Source organism: Vulpes vulpes, unplaced genomic scaffold (genome assembly GCF_048418805.1).
Source record: "Vulpes vulpes isolate BD-2025 unplaced genomic scaffold, VulVul3 Bu000000636, whole genome shotgun sequence".
Classification (NCBI taxonomy): domain Eukaryota; kingdom Metazoa; phylum Chordata; class Mammalia; order Carnivora; family Canidae; genus Vulpes; species Vulpes vulpes.
The window spans coordinates 121,589-138,765 of record NW_027325694.1 but is presented as its reverse complement, the minus strand read 5'-3'; the positions used below and the strand labels follow the sequence as shown (position 1 = coordinate 138,765).

The following is a 17,177-nucleotide window of genomic DNA, read 5'->3' as shown; positions in this document are numbered from 1 at the left end:
TTAAACTATCTCTCATGATCATATGAAACTTTCTTCTACTTTTGTGACAATAAAAACTAATGACAAGGGCCCTGAAAGCAATAATAATAGTAAAAGAATATTTTTCTTCACCTCTGTCCTTTTTTTTCAGAAGTAACATGTAAGTGAGAAGTCTAAACTGACATTCTATTTCAGGATATTGTAAAGAATGGTCAATCCCGTGGATAATTTTATTTTGGGTAACTGTGCTGGTATTGACCATACTGTAATAACTGAAAAAGCGAGGGGGGGGGTAGTTTAAATTAGATTTGATGTTTCTACTAGCTACTGTTGAGGTAGGTATGCTGCCAGGACCAGCCAGTAGACCATGTTCATAGGCTCCTTAGTCCATCTACCTCTTTTTTTTTTTTCATCTACCTCTTTTCCAGCATATATCTATGTGTGTGTGTGTGTGTGCGTGTGTGTGTTGCCTACCTTTAAACTGTTGCCATTGGAGTATCTTAATTATTCATAATTTTATCATGATCCTTAAAAATAGTTTATGACATAACTATGAATATCTAGACTCACACAGATGTGAAGCACATAAACATTATATAAACACAAAAATGATATATTTTAATTTAAAAATGAAATTTAGATTACCAGCTTGAATGCTTTCATTTGCAGTTAATGACACCTAAACTAAAAGAGTTTAAACAAATTTCTCTGGCCTGTAACTGAAAAATGGAAATTTCGATTGGTCTCCAGGGCTTCAGTTCCCACTTTGGGAGGGCTCTATTTCACATTTGCACATGTCTTAGATTATATTATAATTGGCAATTTGCTGACACCAGTTGAAGCCACGTATTTCCTCCTTCATATGTAAGGGAAGACAAATAATTGTTTTTCACAATTCAGAACAAACTTTGGAACATTGATCTAAATGGATCAACTAGAACCAATCACTGTGGTCAGCATAATGTCAAGCAATGATTGGTTTAACTATCTGGCTCTCCTGGATTACCACTCACTCTGGATCCGTCTTTGTCATGGAGATTTCATTACATTTGGCCTAAGTAAGATGTTAACTAGTGTCATTGCAACAGAATAATTGATCTTCTAAAATTTAGTTAATGTTATAAAAGGGAGACGTGTATTGTAAAAGTAATTATTTCCCCTTCCTAACATTTCAAAAAACAAAAAATAAAAGGGTGTTAGTTGCTATTTAGAAAAAAAGTTTTCAGATTTCTTTGTGTCTACAGAATAATAGCATTTCTTTTTGCTTTCAGTTAACTTGAAAATACTATGTATTTTACATGCATATTTCTAAATTTGTGTAAGTTGTGATTATGTTTTATATTTTGTAAATATTTAGTCAAATATGAAATAATTATTTGATCTTGGGTAAAAAATGTGTATATAAAAATACATGTATATATATATGTATATATGCAAGTGGTAGGGAATACACCGATTAATTCATTTATTTTTCAGTTATTTTTAGTAAGTACCCATCTCTATTTTACAAAGAAAAGATATATACTTGAGAGATTATGAATTTTCAAAGTATTAAATGTTCTCACTGGGACCCCTACCACTGTTTGCTATGCAGTGCTTGTTGTTAGGACCATAAATCTGGGCATATAATATTAAGGACAGAGTTGGAGCTGTCTGATTTGAAGCATATAAAGTCTTAACTGCCACAGATAATGTCAATCCAAATTATTATTTCCATTTTAATACAGATTATAGGACAAAAAGACATAAATGGAAATTAAAAAATAAATTCACCACATATTTCAGAAAGTACCTTTTCATGTGGAGAATAATTAATGCTTAGAAGAGCCTGTGGCAAAGTTGTTGAGGCAAAAACAGGGATGTCATTCAAGAAATTAGATGCCATCCTTGGGGAAATGGAGTACTAAAAAGGCTATGCCTTGATGGACCAAATGACCTTTATTCTCTCTCCAAAAATCTCTCATGTTCTTATAATTCTAATCAAGAGATATTTCAGCATTTTGGCCTCCAGCAATGTCAATTCTTACTTGAATTATTCACCTCACCAGTTCACGGCTGAGGAAGAACCTTTCTCGTAGTGCTACAAAGACTTCATATTGACCACACGTAATTCCCAACATTGTTGCTCATGCATGCTTTATTCATAAAGATGCCTTAGGTCTGATACTATAAAGTGCTTGATTATAGAAAGAGTCTTTTTTAAATCCATTGTGATTGCACACAGGCCCAAATTGGAGAAGAGTGGACATAACTAACTTCATTAATTACGGAGGGAATGTGGAGTTTTAAAAAAATTTTCTTGGCAAAAGTTATTTCAAAATATAGTTGATTCTTGAGGGATGTGGCATATATAAATCTGTTTGTTTCTCAATTATCTTGGATATGTTAATGCACTATCTCTAGTTATTGACTTTACTTCAATAGAAGATTATAAAATAAACATTTTAAAAAATGTTCGATTTAAAAAGAGGTTAATTACAGTTGATCTAAAATCACACTAAAAATACACACTTTTAAAAGCTAGCAATGTACACTGAATACATGAAATATACAAAGTTGACTCTGTGCATTTGAGTAAAGTTGGGGAAATCAGCTATCTACAGTCTTCTAATTTTCAATAGAGTTAGCTGAGTTTTTGAGGCTCTGAAGATATTGTGAAAGCTACATTCCCCCTATTAGGTTCTTAAAGTGATATTCGGTGAAAGAAAAAGGACATGTTTCTATCTGTCATATAAATGGACTCCTACTAGAGTTCCCTCTGTGTATCACAAATTGGAACTCAGTGGTGAACTAAGTGTTGAGAGCATATTTTCAAAAGCTAGCCAAAGGTCACATAAATTGGACAGTTCAAAGCTAAAGAAACTAGAGGCTTGAAAAATGCCAGTATATTTAAGTGTTTTTATTTATTTATTTATTTATTTAATTTATTTATTATTTTTATTTTTTATTTAAGTGTTTTTAAAACAAATATTTTATGAATAGTTGCCAAAGATAAAAGCTATATCAAATATACTAAAAATATATATGTATATATATAGCACAAGTTGTTTCACAATAGATTAAATCTGCTAGTAATTTGTAAATGATAGTTTTTTGAAGTACTCTAAGAAAATATTATACTAACAAATGACAAAATTTATAAAATAGTCTGTGCTAAAGAGAAAATGGGTAAAAACATTATTCTAAATAATATGTTCTGTGTACTAGCTCTTTTTTTCATTTCTTTTTTTTAATTTGTTTTAATTTATTTATGATAGTCACACACACAGAGAGAGAGAGGCAGAGACCCAGGCAGAGGGAGAAGCAGGCTCCATGCACCGGGAGCCCCACGTGGGATTCAATCCCGGGTCTCCAGGATCGCGCCCTGGGCCAAATGCAGGCGCTAAACCACCCTGTACTAGCTCTTATAACCTTTTAAATTATGCACAGCACAAGCTATCTGCCTCTATCTGCACCTCTCCGTGGATGATGGGATGGTGAAAGTCTGACATAACTGAGTCTTCATTTTAGGATTTTTAAAGAGGGATTTATCTAATATTAGGGTATAATCAGTTGTATTCAAGTAGCCATAAAACCCTGTGGTCATGTCATTCAGAAGACAAGCCAAGGGATACCTGGGTGGCTCAGTGGTTGAGTGTGCCTTCAGCTCAGGGCGTGATCCCGGAGTCCCGGGATCCAGTCCTGCTTGGGGTCTCTGTGGAGAGTCTGCTTCTCTCTCTGCCTATGTCTCTGCCCCGTCTCAGTGTCTCTAATGAATAGACAAATAAATTAATTTAAAAAAAGCCAAGCCAAATGGGTGATTTGAAGAGAGAAATGAGGCCTGATGGCTTATGAGATATAGGTACAAGTATATTTGTTGAGAGGGGAGAAGACTGTACAGGATGATGAGCCCTTGAGCGATCTAAGATATAGTTGTAAGACTACTGAATGGGTAGAGAAAGCCTAGCTGTGGTTCACAGAAGGGATGAGGGAGATATGAGAGGCTAAAAACCCAGAAATTAGTAATACTACCAGGCTTGCAATGCTTAATGCTTGGCTTCCTTGAGAACCTTTATACTTGCCCAACTCATTTGAAAAATCACCGCTTTAAACATTATATCTTATTACTTTCTGATATTGAAACATAGATATTCCCAGGACAGAGAATTTAGGGTACATAAAAGAAAATGTCAAAAAGGCTTATATTTCCAAAAATAAGAAAGAGTCAAGCAGAAAAGAAAAGCAGTATAAATATTTCTAGGTGATAATTGTGCGTTTTAACTTGCCTGATCTTTCACTCTTCTATGAGGCAACAGAGAATGATTTTTGTGACCCCATTTTCCCTTTAATACATTCCATGACAATCAGTTGTTTTCTGGATGTATCCCTTACTAGATTAAAAGTTTCATAAAAAGAATTACTTGGTCTTATTCCCAGGATGCAAACCCTAGGGCCTGAAACATAACAGTTAGTAAATATTAAAACAATACAAAAAAAACACCCTGAAATCATACTTTGAGGTTTAGGTGTTTTTTTTTTCTTTTTTCCCAGCAATTCTATACATTTCTCAGTGCTCATCAAGCTAAGTTTACTCTCCATTCTTTTTATCTAATTCACTGATCACCTCCATTGACCTCCCCTCTGGCATCTACCAGTTTGTTCTCTAAGAATTTTGGTCTCTTCTTTGCTTTGTTTTTTCCTTTGTTTTATTTCCTAAATTCCACATGAGTGAAATCTGTTGTATTTGTCTCTGAGGGACTTATTTCACATAACATTATACTCTCGAGATTCATCCATGTTGTGGTAATGGCAAGATTTCATTCTTTTTTATGGCTGAGTAATATTTCACCATGTATATACACCACATCTTTTTTATCCATTCATCTATCAATGGACGTAGGTTGACTATTGCAAATAATACTGCAATAAACAAAGGGGTGCATATATTTTTTTTCAAATTAGTGTTTTCATTTTCTCTGACTGAATACCCAAAAGTGGAATTACTAGATTACGTGGTAATTCTATTTTTGATTTTTGTGGAAACTCCACACTGTTTTCCACAATGGCTGCACCAATTTGCATTCCTCCAGTGTAACAGGATTCCTTTGTCTCTACATCTTCACCAACATTTGTATTTTTGATTCTAGACATTTTGACAGGTGTGAGGTGATATCTCATTGCAGTTTAGATTTGCATTTCCCTGATGTTGAGTGATATGGAGCATCTTTTTATGCGTTTCTTGGTCATCTGTATATCTTCCTTGGGAAAATGTCTATTCAGATCCTCTGCCCGTTTTTGATTGGATTATTGGGGGTGGGAGGGTTGATGTTGAGTTGCATGAGTTATTTATATATTTTGTTATTAACCCTTATTGAAGAAGTCATTTGCAAATATTTTTCCTGCAATAGGCTGCCTTTTTCTTTTGTTGATAGTTTCCTTTGCTGTGCAAAAGCTTTTTATTTTGATGTAGTCCCAATAGTTTAATTTTGCTTTTGTTCCCTTTGCCAGAGGAGACATATCTAGAAAAATGTTTCTATGGTTGACATCAAAGAACTTACTATGTTCTTACTATGTTTTCGTCTAGGAATTTTGTGGTTTCAGGTCTCACATGTAGGTCTTAATCCATTTTGAGATCATTTTTGTGTATGGTGTAAGAAACTGGTTCAGTTTTATTCTTTATTCTTTTGCACATAGCTATCCAGTTTTCCCACACCATTAATCGAAGAGACTCTCTTTTCCCCATGATATATTCTCAGATCCTTTGCCGTAGATTAATCAACCATAAATTACATGGATTCATTTCTGGATTCTCTATTCTGTTCTGTTGATCTATGTGTCTATTCTTGTGCCAGTACGATAATGCTTTGATTACCACAGCTTTGTAACATAACTTAAAATCCAGGATTCTGATACCTCTGGCTCTGTTCTTCCTTCTCAAGTCTGGTGCTCAACTAGTAGTACCTTAGCACCTTACTCTGGTGCAAGTCTACAATATATTTTTAGAAATACTTTGAGCCCAATAGTTTTTAAATACAGAATATTTTGGATGTTAGGGAGGTAAAATGATGGAACATATTCTGGATATTGCAAAATGTCCTCACTGGGGATGCCCAGGTGGTTCAGTGGTTGAGCATCTGCCTTTGGCTTGGAGTGTGATCCCTGGGTCTTGGGATTGAGTCCTGCTCAGGCTCCCCAGAGGGAGAGCCTGTGTCTCTGCCTCTGTGTGTGTGTGTCTCTCATGAATAAATAAATAAAATCTTTCAAAAAAATCCTCACTGGCCTCTGGGGAGCATGTTAAGATTTTAGGAGAATCAAGCATGTTAAGATTTTAGGAGCAAAATGTATAATTAAGTATAAATGCATACATACTAAAATAATATGTCAGTTCAGGTTATGTGTGTTTACCCATTAAGCTAAGTTCAAGTCAGGTTTTATGGTCAAATGAATTTAAAACGGCTTCTGGGCTTCAGACATTTTGGATTTAGGAACTGAAGATAATGGTTTATAGACTTAGACTAACTTCTTTTGCATAGCTCTTTCTTCTTTTTCAAATATTTCTTTCCCACAATTAATGTTTCTCAATTATAAGTAGATACAGTGCTTGTTTTTGAATATAAATAACTTACAACATTCTCTTTATACTCCTAAAATAAAGCACAGAGATAATACGATGTATCTAAAGGAATAAGTTTTAAAGGAATTAATATAAAATCCTAATATACAAAACAGAAATTTTAAAATGCATAATAATATATGTGACAATATGTATATGTTTATGCATATATTAGGTTTGTGGAAATGTGGATTAAGTGGACAAAGGTTCTAACTCGGGCAAACATAATGAAGTAGTCCAATAATTGTACCTGTGGTTAGAATCACTATGATTGTGCCGCTGCAAATGTAGGCAAAGTGTGATTTATCCGCTATGCGCATATCTAGAGTAGTGTTCCCAAGGGCATGACTTACAAAATGCTAAACAAGCCTTGGAAAATTATGTATATTTATATACAGACATATGTATATATATAATACATACATGCACATATATATGTGCATGTATATATGTGCATCCATATACATACATATACATGCACACATATATATGTATATATATTTGGTGATAGCTGTTTTCCCGAAAAATTTATTTCATAAATCAGTTAAAAAAAAACTTGGCAATTATCTACAAACTGTAAAATGCTCTAAGACCAGATAATTATAAGCTGGCTTTCCCTCTAAAATGAGGGGCAGGATATTGGAAAGTTTGCGGCATCTGAGCAGTTGTGGCGCCCTGCAGGACTGCTCTGTCCCTCACACCACCAGACAGCTCTCATCCCTGGCTCTCCTCACTAAATGTCAGCAGTGCTCCACTAATCATGTTGACAACAAAAGCTGCCCCCACACATTTGCCAAATGCCCTCCGCCTCCCATGAGAATCACTGACCCATCTCATCCTCGCGACCACCCAGTCAACTGATCTTCTTATTCTCACTGTGTTAGATGAAGCCACTGAGGGACAGAAAAACTTGGCAGACCGTTATTACTGACTTTCAAAGCAGGACTCTACCTGACAGACATCCTAACCTCTAGCTCAGCTATCTCTCCACCACACTGGCCAATCCTTACGGGGCTATAAGTATTGTTGCTTCTCATTTTCCACATGTTTGGGAGCTAACTCTGTTGCCTTGTGCTTTCTATTCTCTTCCTGCAAGTCCTTAAGTTCTAATGGTTTTGGGGTGGAGAAGGAATTGGTTCCTGACTGTCAGTTACACGGAGAGTGAGACTCAGTTGTATTTTTGAGGTGTCAGTCTAGTCTTGCACTTCTGCTACATTCTGTTTGAAAATAAATGATCTAGCACTTTTCATGTAAGAAAAGCCAGGTCTATCAACAGGAGACTGAGTGGTTGTATTAATTATCTATTCCAATGTGACGGGTCACCGTTAACACTTGGTATCTTTTTTTTTTTTTTTTTTTTTTTTAATTTTATTTTATTTATGATAGTCACAGAGAGATAGAGAGAGAGGCAGAGACACAGGCAGAGGGAGAAGCAGGCTCCATGCACCGGGAGCCCGACGTGGGATTCGATCCCGGGTCTCCAGGATCGCGCCCCGGGCCAAAGGCAGGCGCCAAACCGCTGCGCCACCCAGGGATCCCAACACTTGGTATCTTAAAACAATTAGCATTTTTTTATTTCAATAGGTTTCTGGGGGGGGCAGGAATCCAGGGGAGGCTCCGTTGGGTAGCTTTGGTTTAGGGTCTCCTCATAAGATTTCAGCCAGGATATAGGCTCCAGCTGCATCATCTCAAGTAAGCAGGCCCAGAGGATTCACTTCCAAGCCCATTCTCACGGCTGTTGGCAGAAGCCCTCCGGTCCTCACCATGTGGGCCTCTCTTGATTATGACAGGATAGCTGGCTTCCTCACAACAGATCATCTGAGAGAGAAAAAGAGAGAGCAAGAGAGAGAGAGGATGCAGGAAGTCATTTTTGCCTTTTATGCCCTCATCTCCAATTCACAAACAATCACTTCTACTGTATTTGTTGGAAAAGAGCCACCAGTTCCAGCCTATACTCAGGTGAGAGGAATTAAAATGTGTTTCTTGAAAGAAGGATTAGCAACAATTGTAGATATATCTTTTTTTTTTAACATATCTTTTTTTTTTTTTTTTTTAAACCACGGTAGAGGTCATTCCAGTTTTGAGACTCTTGTCTGGTACTTGGTTGCGGTTGGGAAACAGTTCTACTCATGACACCTCACCTAGAATCCCTCAGTCCTTTTCCCTAGTTTTGTGCACCCAAACTCCAGCTTCCTGTTTCACTGCCAAAGGCGAGCATTTGTCATGCTGGGAGGTTTGAGCTTGACCACTAAAGTGCCTCACACATTTGGAAAGGCAGAACAGTGAAGTCTCTCCATGTCCCAAGGACACACACACACACACACACACACACACACACACACACTGTAACCGGTGGCTGACTGGGATAAACCTAACAAAGCCCAGCTGCTCTCCTCTGAGGCAGAGAATAACCTCTAAGACGGACTTTCCCTTCTACCACTCCCCCTGAGAGCGGGCTAAATCTGGGACTTCATCTACGGTTGCACTTGGCCTCACTCTTTCCTCTTCCCCAGTCTGCTTCCCTCTAGCCTGGACTATCTTCTCCTGAGACATTGTCTTTCATAAATTACTTGCAAGGGTTCAGGGTTTGCTTCTGATCCACAGAGAGAGCATGTAGTATTTTGTTTGCCTAGAGCTTTGCAAAAATTTTAAACTCTATGTTTATGTTATGGATGGTATTTTATTCAGAGCTATACTGTCAGCAAGAAAAAAAAAAAAGAAAAGAAAAGGAAAGAAAAGAAACAGATTCAGGTTAGCTCAAGGGAAGAGCAGAGTTCTTTAGCCATATGATCTCACAGATATTTGGGGAAGATATTTAATGTCAGCATGGAATCACGGGGACTTAACATGGAAAAGAGACTTTCCGTCTCTCAGGGGACATATGACCTCTCCCATCACTGCCCTCCTGGTGGATATTCCATCATTCTCTTTTCTCAAATGGCTTTTCAGCTTCTTTTCCTTAAACGTGGTTTGATGCAGCTATTCCATGCCTCTCTCCATTTTCATGAGCTCTGTTCCATTATCCATCATAAAGTTCCTATTTCTTGCTTTGTTTCATGTTTCAAATTAAGAAAAATAAAAAAAAAAAATTAAAAAGTCCTAACTGAAGTTTCTCACCCCCCCCCCCGCCCCCGCCATAGCCCAACCTGAGTGTGCTGGTGGTGCTGCCCACCCAACAGTCAATTGCTTGTGCTTCACCAGCTCTGTAGAGGGGATGTGGACAGGACTGATCTCTTAGAAGATTGGTTCGAGGGAGATCTCTTTGAGTGGGGGAAAGAGTGAAACTATGGCCAATAATGCTAGTGATAGTTTGATAGAAACAGAGAAAATAGTTTATGAGATACAAATTATTTTTCTGTGGTGTTTTAGGAGTCATCACATGTGTACACCAGTTAGCTTTAAGTGAAGTTCTATAAATTTAGGAGCTGGTGGTAGTAATCACACAAGTTGCCCCACGTCAACTTATACACTCCTCATTCTGTAAGAACACCCTTGAGTACTTGAGTTAAAGCCACATAAGTCAGAGCAATGTTTTGCTGATCTAAGATGAAAAGGATCTCTAATGCGATAGTGTCTTTGGTGTTTGCTCCTTTAAAACATACTAATGCATATGTTTGCCCCCGTGAAAATGTAAAGCAAAAATGTTTGTTTAAAATACTCTGTAATTCCCTTTACCACCATTTTAAGATGGCACTTAAAGAAGTAAGTGCAACATTCCTTCTAGTACAAAAGCCATGAACAAGACTCACTATATAAATATTTTGCTCCATGGCACAAGCATTAACATATCATGGCTATAAAAACAACACTCAATCATAGTGCCAGACTTTGGGTACCGTCTTAAATGTGGTAGCTGAGGTTTAAATGCTTGTAAACACAAAAAGATTCCCTTGAATGATGTCTGGAAAGGTAGAGCTTCAATGGACTTGCCTTCTTCATTCTCCTTATTGGGGAGGAAAAAAAGAGAAGCAAGTATATGAAACGCTTCCACGTGCCTATCCAACGGGTCCCACTATGCTCTGAGTGGCCAGACCTACATATATTCTGGGATCTCACGGAGGGTGTGTGTCAGTCATGGTTGTCGCTTGCCAACCACAGAATCCTTTCTGACTAGTGTAAAAAAAAAAAAAAAAAAGAAGAAGAAGAATGGAATGAAAGAATATTAGGTTGTTTACAAACTCTCTGCGAGGGCCAGAGATTCATGTTCTATTCTCTGCTTGCTTTTCTTGCCATTTTTTCTCTCTACGGTTAGTCTGTGGTGAGGGTGGTGGTGGAACCAATCAGCAAGAAAAGTGTATTTGAGTTATTAAATGAGAGACTTATTTTATTTTTTTATTTTTTTTTTAATTTTTTTTTAATTTTTTTTTTTTATTTATTTATGATAGTCACAGAGAGAGAGAGAGAGGCAGAGACAGAAGCAGGCTCCATGCACCGGGAGCCCGACGTGGGATTCGATCCCGGGTCTCCAGGATCGCGCCCTGGGCCAAAGGCAGGCGCCAAACCGCTGCGCCACCCAGGGATCCCAAGATCTCCCTTTTAACAGTAAGCCTTGCACCTCCTTTCTATCATCTCTCTAACCCCTGACAACAACAATCTATTCTTGATCTCTATAATTTTGACATTTGGAGATTTGTAGTGTCTCAGACTGCATTTTTTTCTATAGCTTTTTTTAGTGGTTGCTATAGGGTTTTTTGGCTCAACTTATCAGTGTCTATTGGTGTCAACACTTTACCAGCTCAAGTGAAGTGTAGAAACTTACCTGTCTTTATATTTGATTTTCCCCTTTTGTAATAGTCTTAAGTATTCCTTCTACGTACCCTGAAAAACTACATTAGGTAGTGTGATAATTTTTGTTACAACCATCAAATACAACTTAGAAAACTCGAGAGAAGAGGAAGTTCTAGAAGGTACCCATATTTTTGCTTTTTCCATTTTTCTTTTTTTTCTTCCTGATGTTTCAAAGATTCTGCCTTCCATAATTTTATTTCTGGTTAGAGAATTTCCTTTAGGCATTCTTTTTGGGTAGGTGTGCTGGTAATGGTTTTAGTTTTAGTCCTTAGTTTTCCTTTATCTGGGGAAGGAGGATTCTTTCAGTTCTGAAGGATGTTTTTGAGAATATAGGATTCTTTTTTTAAAAAAGATTTTATTTATTCATGAGAGACACACAGAGATAGGCAGAGACATAGGCAGAGAGAGAAGCAGGCCCCTGTAGGGAGCCCAATGCACAACTCGATCCTAGGACCCAGGGATCACGACCTGGGCCAAAGGCAGACGCTCAACCACTAAGCCACCCAGGTGTCTGGAGAATATAGGATTCTGAATGAATAGTTCTTTTCTTTTGATGCTTGAAAAATGCTGGGCTACTTTTTTTCTGGTTTCCGTGCACTCACATGAGAAATCTGCTATCATTCAATTGTTTTGGGCCTATATGTAATGTATCGTTTCTCTCTACTTTAAGACTTTTTTCTTTGTTTTTAAGTTTCCAGAAGTTTGACTGTGATGTGTCTTGGTATGGATTTCTTTGAATTTATTTTGTTTAGTTTTTACTTAGCTTCTTGAATCTTTAAGCTTATGTCTTTTGCCAAATTTGGAAAATTTTCAGCCATTTTTTTAATTTGAGTAACTTTTAGCTCCATCTCCTTTGTCCTCTGCTTCTGGGAACTCACATGACATAAAAGTTAGATGTTCTGTTACATTCTCCTGGGTCCCTGTTTATTTATCTTCTCAATCCATTTGATCTCCTAGTTGCTCAGAATGGATATTTTCTGCTGCTTTATTAAGGGTTTTATTTCAGGTTTTGTAGTTTTCAATTCTAAAATTTCAATTTGCTTCTTCCTTCTACCTTATATTTCTTTGTTAAAACATACTATTTTCAAAATCTATTTTAAGTATGTTCATAATTGCTTGTGGAAGTATTTTTTATGAAGGCTCCTGGAAATCCTTATCAGATGATTCTAACATCTGTGCTGTTTGGATGTTAGTGTGCATTGATTGTCTTTTCTCAGTAGTTGACATCTTCCTGGTTCTTTGTAAGATGAGCGGCTTTTCATTTAAATTTGGACAGTTTTAGTATAATACTATGAGATCTTATTTAAATCATGTGTTTTAAAAGAAATCGTGTATTTTTGCAGGCTTCTCTTGATACGTCTTTGGCAAAGGAAGTGAGGAAGTGAATGCTACTTTGTTACTGTCCTGTGGGAGTAGAAGTCTAGGTTCACCACCTGGCCTCACTGACAGGGGAAGTAGGGGCTCTCTGTTACTAATGGGTGGAAGTGGAGTTCAGGCTTCCTGAAGGCCTCCATCTATAACACTCTGGCTAGGCTTTGGGTGGTGGCCGCGGCTGGGCTCCGGCTTTCCGTCCGCGGAGGGCGAGGCGGCGTGGACAGCGGCCCCGGCACCCCGCGCCCCCCTGCCGCCTGCAGCCGCGCGCCCGCCCGCGGCGCCCCGAGCCCGCCGCCCGCCGCCGCCGCGGCCCAGCGAGCGGCCCAGATGCAGGCCATCAAGTGTGTGGTGGTGGGAGACAGAGCTGTAGGTAGAACTTCTCTACTGATCAGTTACACAACCAATGCATTTCCTGGAGAATACATCCCCACTGTCTTTGACAACTACTCTGCCAACGTTATGGTAGATGGAAAACGAGTGAATCTGGGCTTATGGGATACAGCTGGACAAGGAGATTATGACAGATTACGTCCCTTATCCTATCCGCAAACAGATGTATTCTTGATTTGCTTTTCTCTTGTGAGTCCTGCATCATTTGAAAATGTTCGAGCAAAGTGGTACCCCGAAGTGCGACACCACTGTCCCAACACCCCTATCATCTTGGTGGGGACTGAACTTGATCTCAGGGACGACAAAGACACGATTGAGAAACTGAAGGAGAAGAAGCTGACTCCCATCACCTACCCACAGGGTCTGGCCATGGCTAAGGAGATCGGTGCTGTGAAATACCTGGAGTGCTCTGCTCTCACGCAGCGAGGCCTCAAGACAGTGTTTGATGAAGCTATTCGAGCGGTTCTCTGCCCCCCTCCCGTCAAGAAGAGGAAGAGAAAATGCCTGCTGTTGTAAATGTTGGGTTCCCCTGCCCCATCCCCCTCAGAACCTTTGTACGCTTTGCTCAAAAATGGTGGAGCCTTCGCACTCAATGCCAAGTTTTTGTTACAGATTAGTTTTTCCATAAAACCATTTTGAACCAATCAGTAATTTTTAGGTTTTGTTTAAAGTGTAAGACTTCAAACTTTCACATTAAAATTTAGCCCTAAAATGGCCAGCTTTCTTAAAGCCTTATTTTTCAAAAGCCCCTATTCTTGCTCAGATTAAGAGTTGCCAAAATACCTTGTGAACTAAGTTGCATTGTTGTGCTGAGAACACTAAGCACTAAACCGTTCAAGATCCCTGTCCTTCAGAAGAGACGGCAGTGTCTCAGGTTTGGACCTGCAGACCTGTGCTTGCTAGTTTCCAGTAGGAAAGCCGCACAGCCTCCTCGAGCTGTAGCCACATGGCCATCTAAGCCCGGGGCCACGCCCTAACTGTACTGTATGTCCTCACGGAAGGAGCATAATGACTCAATTCTTTGGATCAGTCTTTTTGATTTTGTAGTGAAATTTTTTTAAAAAGTTAGTGTATTCCATTGTATACATAAACCACAAAGGAAGGGAGAAGAAATGTTGGGAAATATCAGGAGGGGAGACAGAACATAAAGACTCCTAACTCGGGGAAACGAACTAGGGGTGGTGGAAGGGGGGAGGAGGGCGGGTGTTGGAGGGGAATGGGTGATGGGCACTGAGGTGGACACTTGACGGGATGAGCACTGGGTGTTTTTCTGTATGTTGGTAAATTGAACACCAATAAAAATTAATTAAAAAAATAAAAAATAAAAAATAAAAAGTGAAAAAAAAAAAAAAAAGTTAGTGTATTCGCTTTTGCTGACATTTTGAACAGACCTCTCACTCCCATGTTCCTCCAATGAGGGCGGGGGGCACAGCATGTGACGTGATCAAAGGATAAAGACAGTATTTTGACAAAATCCGGAGGTTAATTTACACTACATTGTACACGTCATAATCAAACTGAGTAAAAGTGTCACGGGTAAAATTTTAAAAGGTTAATTTCTGTCAAATGCAGTAAATGAAGAAAGGTCGGTATTATCACTAAGTGTTTTAAGCTTTTCCTTTTTCTTAGACCTGCCATCCTTCCTGAAATTGGGCATTTAATTCATCTTTGAACTGGTTGTACCCATAGTTGCTAACTTAGTGCTTTTCTTATAGAACCCCTTCTTAACGAGCAATATGCCTCCTTGTATTATAAAATCTTTCTGATAATGCGTTAGAAATTTTTTTTTGTAGATTAGTAAAGTGCATTCCTGTTTCCTTGTTACTTTATTCAAAGCTAATAAGTACTCTCCTTAGTTTTCTAGTAACTAGGTGTAAAAATCATGTGTTGCAGCTTTACAGTTTTTGAAATATTTTAGATATTCCTAAACTTTGAACTTTCTTAACATCACTGTCTTGCCAGATCACCAATACTGTCCCCTAACGCTGGCCCTCCTCTGCCTCACCCCCCGGACACACGCTTCCCGTTGCCCTGCCTGACCATGTTCCCTTGGGTCTGTGACATTCTGTAAGCCCGTGCTTGTGCTAACGAAGTTCTGTACGACTTACCCGCTGGCAACAATACAAGGTTGGACCTCTCAACCAATAAAATAGAACAACATTTTTTAAATTGACAGTTGCAGAATCGTGGAGTGTTTTTACATTGATCTTTTGCTAATGCAATTAGCAGTATGTTTTGCATGTATGACTTAATAAATCCTTGAATCATAAAAAAAAAAAAAAAAAAAAAGTAACACTCTGGCTAAAAGGGAAAGAGTGCATCATTATTGCCCTTCATGTGGTCTCTCCTAACACTGTGGGGGGTGGTTCTATTATTGCTGAGTGATGGTATAAGGAACAACTTTCCTCCATTGGGCCTCCTGTATATTACTCCAGCAAGGATGAAGAAGTGGGTGCTTTCTTCATCACTACTGGATAGGATGGAAGTCCAGGCATAGACTTAAGAACAGGCATAAACTTCTTATTTTTCTTTGATTAAAATCAATTGTGCTTTATTTAGTACCCTAATTCTGTCTAAATTAGCCTCACAAATGGAGCATGCAAAAAGTAGGCTTTCAAAAACTAAGCCAAGAGTAAGTTGGCACTGTTATGATGAGCGTGATGTTAGCACTTGGACACCCAGGATCGTGAGAATTATAGAAGAAACGAACGGAAAGACTTGTAACAGTATTAACCTGTCTTTGGAGAAGCTGACTTCATGATTCATTTCAGACCATTGTTTCTAGTAATCATGTAAGCTTTTATGGAACAAATTTATACATTTGCATTTTATTTTTACTACCAAAGTAGTGTTGTCTTTGAGGTAAGTTAAAATTTTAATTTTCTAGCAAACTGAATCTGTTTCCTTTTAATAACGTTACAGTAAGCTGTTTAACAGAGACTAACTAAGCTCCCAGATCTTCTGATAAAATGCACACATGGAAAAAGAGAGAAATATACCATATTTGGTGGGGGTAATAAAAGTGGGAGAAAATACAATTATTTGATTTTCAAAAAGTATTTTAATAAGACAATTATTTCACTTGTTACAGATTTCCATTACAATATGGTTGCCAATTCTTTAGTAAAAAATCCTAAGTATTACCTACCTCTTATTCAACGAATGTGTAGTGATGCCCTATACAGGCAAAGCATTGTATTATATGCAGTATGGAGTAGCGACAGAGAAATACAGAAAATGATCCACACTTTGTACACTGTTCTCATAAAAAAAAAAACAAAACACGAAGTCTGATTCAAGAGGCAAGATATACATCCTTGAAAATGGTGATAAAAGAAAGTTTTTAAAATGTCAAATGAATTGTAATAACCAAATGCTGGAACATCTGTTGGATGAAATAGAAAATTCAGAGGAAACTGAATTGATTGGGAGGTCAGGGTAGCAGCATAAATGGAAAGCAATAGAATCAGTGTGAACAACGTTGAAGTGGTAAAGCATAAGTGCTATGGGTCCAGACACTGGGCCATGAAGTGTGTTGGGTAGATAATGGAAATCAAGAGGGAAGGAGCGCTTTAAAAAAGAGGTGTTCTGTAGAGCCATGGAAGAGATGGAAAAGTGACTTGGTGTCAGATTTCATACCTTGAAAGATTTGGAAATTTGGTAGAGAAGTTTCTACAACAGACTCAGATAAAAAGGCAAATAAATGATCCCAGTAGGAGGTTACATACTGCAGGAGTGTTATTCTATCTATTGGAAAAGTGGAAGATGCACCAGTGAAAGATTAGGATGGCAAAATCAGTTTTGAACCCATCAAGCTTAGTGATTCCAGTAGAAATAAAAAAGAAATGTGAGTATGAAAGAACTCTCAAAGATCTTGGTTCCTGGACTGTTAGCAGGTGGGAAAGGTGGGAGGAAGAGAGGGATGGAAGGGCCAGGAATCAGGAAGAACCAACAAGGACTCTAAACATCTTTTGTTGTTATTGTTGGAAACCAATTTGTAGGTTGTTTCAAATGTTTGATAAAAAACATGGAGGTCACATTTTCAGAATACCTC

General features: G+C 38.1%; 1 long non-coding RNA gene and 1 pseudogene across 6 annotated transcripts in view; both read left to right on the top strand.

Annotated features, from left to right (window-relative positions):
* LOC140596656 (uncharacterized) overlaps positions 1 to 17,177 on the top strand; it is a 74,160-nt gene that overhangs the window by 45,766 nt on the left and 11,217 nt on the right. For 4 of the 6 annotated variants that reach the window (XR_011998556.1, XR_011998559.1, XR_011998557.1 and 1 more), the window contains one exon: positions 10,957 to 11,113. The exons of the other annotated variants lie outside the window; for them this stretch is intronic. This is a non-coding gene — a long non-coding RNA (uncharacterized lncRNA). The remainder of the gene's footprint in view (positions 1 to 10,956; positions 11,114 to 17,177) is intronic. 6 annotated transcript variants of the gene reach the window in all.
* Positions 13,011 to 13,767, top strand: LOC140596655 (ras-related C3 botulinum toxin substrate 1 pseudogene; annotated as a pseudogene).